Genomic DNA, 6,184 nt, shown 5'->3' on the forward strand with positions numbered 1-6,184 from the left:
CTTTTGTTTATTCCAAATGGAGACCATAGCAAATAAAAAAAAATTCACTCATAGATTTCATAGAGCTCGAGGTTGCCTTTGAAGTCTAAATCAGATCATTTTCCCACGATACTCAAAATCGGAAACAGCATCCAATATTAACAACCCTTTACCTATCGTTTCTTCACTGGTCAGTTTAACAACACGTTAAATCCATTTTCATGGCTTTCATCCGTTTAGCAAATCCCATTGTAGGAACACTGACCAGCGGTCAGTAATCCGATTGTAGTCGAGATAGCGAGAATTTTGTGAGAATGTGGATTTTAGTTGTTTCTCATATCTATTAGCCATTGTATCAAATACTTTTAGAAGGAAATAACAATTTAATTGTGTTTATAGAACTGTAAGATACTTATAAGATTTATGAATTTAAGATTTTTTTTTTGTCAAATTCATCGTGGATTTGCTGAAATATGTTGAGAGATAAATTTAAAATACTCTGGTATAATACTTAAAAAGGTGAGACAATATTTTAATGTAAAAAACATTTTCCCTTCACATAAATAAACAATCCCTCCTAACAGCACACCAAGATGTCTCAACAGAAAACAAGAGCAGCGTTTTTTTAATAAAACCGCGACAAGTCGCACGCCGCGACGCGGTTTAATCCCTCGGCAATCGTAAATGTTTACGAGCGCGACTCGGCGCGGTGTGAACGCGTCCGTATGACGCCTTGTGTCAACGAGACCTTAGGACTGGTGCACAAAGAGAATTTACAAAAAAAAAAATATAAAAAGAAAATTTTAAAGTAATTATGTTGATAATCTCTATACTAATATTAAAAATGCGAAAGTTTGCATGGATATTTGTTACTTAACTACACCTGAACGGCTGTATGGATCCTGGATAAAAATTTGTCACAGTCATATTGTAGTCTGGTATATACGAACTTTTCTAAAAATCATGTGTGTATTCTTTGTGAATTTATCGTTCACTTTAACGGTGAAGGAAAACATCGTGAGGAAACCTGCACATCTGAGAAGTTCTCTATAATTATTTGGAAGGTGTGTGAAGTCTACCAATCCGCACTAGGCCAGCGTGGTGGACTAAGGCCTAATCCCTCTCAGTAGTAGAGGAGGCCCGTGCTCAGCAGTGGGCAAGTACAGGGCTGATATTATTATTATTATGTATATGCGACACTTTTTATTCTGGTAAAATGTGCAGCGTAAATTTATCCCGGAAAAACTTTATAACCTGGCCGGAAACGTAAGCAAAAGGTAGTATATATTAGAGCTACGGGAACTATGCATAGAGTATTTAGAAATTAAGTATAGTGTAGAGAGTAGTAGAAACAAGGTATAGGCATTGTGCAAAACATCAATCTATTATGCCGGTTCGAACGGCGTAGCTATGTAGAAAAAAATTACGAAATGATTGCTATTCAGTGGCGAAGCGTCCAAACAACCCGATTCCTACCGACTTCCCTTTTAGGTTTATTAATTTTTATCTTAGTTTATAATTTCTGGTTAAGTTAGTCGCGAAATGTTAACTGAGGACATTTATGATTCGGGTTACCTTTTGAAAATTCCACCCTTCGCCACTGGTGCTATTTCGTGTTGTCAGTGATATTACTTAGTTTAAAAAATATAAGATAGATACGTTTAGATCACTTTAATTTTTTGTAGATTGAGGTGTAACACACTCACATTTCACCAGATCGTTTAGTTCCATGTGATAGAGCGAGCCATGCGTAAAAAAATATCTAAAATGTATACTAAAATATAAAGCTGAAAAAATATTCGTTTACTAGTTTAAACGTGGTTATCTAAGGAACAACTAACCGATATTGAAGCTATTTCACTAATAGGAAACAGCATAACTCGTGAGTGATATTATAAGCAACTTTTTATTCGGAAATATATAAAGCGGGTCATTTATCCTGGAAGAACATTAATAGTTTGTGATAAAACACGTGGTATAAGTTTGTTTGTTTACTAGTTTAAACGCGGTAATCTCTGGAACTACTAAACTAAATTTGAATTCTGTTTCACTAATAAGAAGCTACATTTTTTCTAGGAATAATTAAAGCGGGGCTTTTTCCCGGAAAAATGTTAATAGTTAAAGATTCATTTTACAGAATAATTGGGTTAAGATTTTATGTTTTAAATTTTATTAATGAGAATTTAAGTGTTTGGTGTTAGTATTGTAAAGTTCCGTTGAATTTTTGATAAATAAATAAATAAAACACGTGGTATACCGCAACCTTTACGCTTTTCGTAGATACAGCCCATCTTCGATATCGCCACTTATTGTATTTTGTATTATTTACCCGCGTTTACGATCATGTGTCGTTCATATTTTTGAGTGAGTCCAAACTACTTAAATTTTTATATCATCCATTTTCCACTTCAATAATGTCGGTGGATTTTATTGGATGTCGTAAAGTTTCTTTATTTTTCTATTTAATTGGATGGAATTGTGATATCGCACTAGTTTAGATATGATTTAATGTTTGGAACAGTTAGAATAGTTTATTTGTTTAGAATATTTTAACCACCGTTTTGATTTTATGAGCACATATCTTTCCTTAAATGTGTTAATATGTGAATGATAAGGCAATGAGTATTTTGTTTTCTATCTTTAAAATTACGTTCTACTGTACTGTAATCTACGCTGCAGCGCTGAATTATGTTCTGCCTACCCTTACGGCCAAGACATGCCGCGTCATATTATTATATATTATAAATTAAAGCAGCATAGTTGTATTATAGCTTATAGTTTTTAATATGTGATTTGTTTCTTTCTTTATAATATATACTTTTGTTTATTGTTTCCGTGATAAATTAAGTAAATACTTTTCTTTCTTATTATTAAGAAAAGAGTAGAAATTATCTTATCAAAATTAGAATTTTTCTTGGTCGTAATTCATAAATTTTCTTTAACATACTAAAAATCTACAACACTCCAAATCTATTTAAAATTTTACATCTGCAACAAAACTGCAATAATAACTATAATTGCATTTAAACTGACAATTCACTACCTACAGAACTAAAATTGACAACTCAAACTTCACTATTCGAACCATCAAACTTCCTTCATCACACCATTTATCAATAGCACTTAGAATCAATAAACACCAACTATTAGATTATATGTTTTGACAAACCATTAAGCGCTACAATGCGTATGACAGTTAAATCGACTGCCATTGACAGTTTACATCAAAGTGACGTTTGATAGAGTCGTAATATTAATGTATTTACGTCTCATTGGCGGGAAATATTCTTTTTTTGAATATTTGAATCGTGTTTGTCAAGTTAGGGGTGAATAGGGATTAAAAGTTAAAAATAATTTAAATTTAGAATGTAACATTACACAAGACATGTCCGTTTTTATATGGATGCTGGTTCTTAATTTAAAAGTGTAATTATAAGTAAAATAAAATTACAAATATCGTAAAAGCCGGTAGTGTTTAAAATTAAATAATTAATTTCAATAAACTCCTTTTAAAGAGATCTATCCAAATAAATATCTATAAATTATCTTGGCTTACTTTTTTGTGGAATAATAAATCGTTTTAGAACCTCTCGTTTGGATTTTAGTGTGCTTTGGTACTTGTAACGTGTAAAATAGAAATTAGTCAAAGTTTTTATCATTATTTTAATTACAATAAGCAGAAGCAACACCCTTAATAACTATTTTGTATATCAGCAATATCTCAATTAAAAATATGTCCACGGAAGAGACGGCCCACATCGCATCAAACGTCATGTAAATGTCACGTAATGGAAAGATTGTGTAATTAATTAGTTTTAATTACTCCAACCCTTTCGTTCAGCTGGGGTCGTTTTGACCACTAATTATTTTTTACATTATTTTGTCTCGTTGTTTAAGTGGTTTGATGTAACGTAGAATTTTGAAAATGGAACATTATTTTTAATTGCCTTCCCACCTTGCCTGGTACTTACTGAAGTACTCATATAACTGACAAAATCTACTTTAATATTTATTCTAAATAACCATTTTAAATAGGTATTTTAAAAAAGTACTTAAGGGGACCGGCTATCGTATCAAATAGCTAGCCCCCATATTCACAACACACTCCTCAGCAGCTCTTATTACATAGTTAACATATCACGCACAACAGCCCGACTTACTACGGGCTGAGTGCGGAAAAAGGAGCCTTACAACATAGAACACAACATAGAATTCTTATTACACACATCACTGATAGAACACAGGAAAAAATAGGTACATAGGTTCTGGCATAAACATTACTAATAGCATTCTCTCTTAAAGTATAAAATGTATAAGAAAAAACAGAGAAATATTTTTTTTTTGCTTCGAATGATGAGACGAGTTTGCCGTTCGCCCGATAGTAAGCGATACGACCGTCCATAAACCGCAGAAACACCATCCAACACCTTGAATTACAAAGTATTGTTTGGTCCATTGCGCTCGCCATCCTGAGACATGAGATGTTAAGTATAATATGTCCAGTAGTTACACTGGCTACAATGTCCTTCAAACCCGAATACAACAGTGACTCCACACTGCTTGACGGCAGCAATAGACATTCCGGTGGTACCTACCCAGGCGGACTCTCACACATGAGAGACCATCAGTATTTCCAGATGAAATAACCAAATATAATTTATTATCCTGAATAATGAAGACGTTAGTTACAAATTAACCCTATAAATATGCGGTCGCGTTAATTTTCACATTGTCCGCAAGGGTCGAACTGACCGCTCGGTCAACGCTTCTGCAACAATGTTTCGGCGTGACGACGTCAATTACCGACGAACTTAATGTATTGGACATTCTTGACCACGTGACAATTTTAGTGTTGACACACAATACATGGTTTCTTCCAAATGGTTGTACTGAGGCATTTGGTACTTAAAGTCAAGAGTCATAAAATCAAATTTGCATTGGCAAAATACTTGTAACAAAGTTAAAAATAAATGAAGACGTGTCCAATGTCCATTCTTAATTATCTATATATATAAAACAAAGACGGGTTTGTTACAACACTTATAACTCGAGATCTGCTGAACCAATTTTCATGGTTGTTGATTCGTTGGATTTGTCTCCGCCCCGAATAGCAGAATACATCTTAAAAACAATGAAAACTCGATATGTGTAATAATACTTAATCATTTCAATAAATGCTCATTTTTGTTTAATACATGTCAAACATTTGTTGTCCAATCCTGTCAAATACTGTAACAACTATTCATGTGTGCGTTCAGAAATTTATTTTGTGTAAAATGTCTTGAAAGTTTAGGTACTGTTATATTTGTTTGTTTTAGACATTAATTTGTGTAATTTATCATTATTTATTAATTATTCAAAGTTTTAGAAAAAAACATTCTCATATTAGCTGTAAATGGTAAGAGAGGAAAGGAATAGGGTAGAGGAGAGAGGACCATCTCGAATAGAAGTGTATAGACAAATCGAGAAAAATCCAAAATAGCTCCGACCGGGACTCGAACCCGGGACCTTTTGATTACAAGTCAACTGCTCTTCCTTCTGAGCTATCCGAGTTACTTTAGATTCACATTCGTTTTGTCTATATCTATTATTGAGCCACACCGTCCATCATACGGTAGTACACCATACGCATATTAGCTGTAAATGGTAAGAGAGGGAAAGGAATAGGGTGGAGGAGAGAGGACCATCTCGAATAGAAGTGTATAGACAAATCGAGAAAAATCTAAAATAGCTCGGAATAATACCTAAGATTTATTCTACAGGTTAACAAAAGTGTAAATGTCTTTTTATAGGTTGTCTATGATTTTTCTTGATAAGCTATTGTCTATGTCTCGCAAGTTCAGGCACTGTTATGAATTAATCCGAGTGTATCCCAATTTGCACAACATAGTTTTCAATCATTTTTTTCTGACATGTGTTTGAAGTACTTAATTATTATTATTTTTTAAATTTTTATTCTCATTCTGTATGTATTCATCATCGTTCTTCATTCATCATAATAAAATACTTTTATATTTCTATTATTTTGTATCATTGTATTACGTTCATCAAAGCCTAAATTAGTTCAGTTAAAAAGGTAACACGACACTCATTGACTGTTAGGCGGTACGAAGTTCGCCGGGTCAGCTAGTAATATTTATAAAAAATAAATATTTTGCTGATTTTATCGCGGTTTTTATATTATGATTTTCTCCCGACGTTCACG

The 6,184-nt window shown here is 33.1% G+C and overlaps 1 non-coding gene across 1 annotated transcript; it reads right to left on the reverse strand.

Annotated features, from left to right (window-relative positions):
• Window positions 1-5,459: 5,459 nt before the first annotated feature.
• Window positions 5,460-5,532, reverse strand: Trnat-ugu. Its single transcript has one exon. It is a non-coding gene; the product is annotated as a tRNA-Thr (tRNA).
• Window positions 5,533-6,184: the final 652 nt, after the last annotated feature.

The sequence above is a fragment of the Manduca sexta genome, unplaced genomic scaffold (genome assembly GCF_014839805.1).
Source record: "Manduca sexta isolate Smith_Timp_Sample1 unplaced genomic scaffold, JHU_Msex_v1.0 HiC_scaffold_3553, whole genome shotgun sequence".
Classification (NCBI taxonomy): domain Eukaryota; kingdom Metazoa; phylum Arthropoda; class Insecta; order Lepidoptera; family Sphingidae; genus Manduca; species Manduca sexta.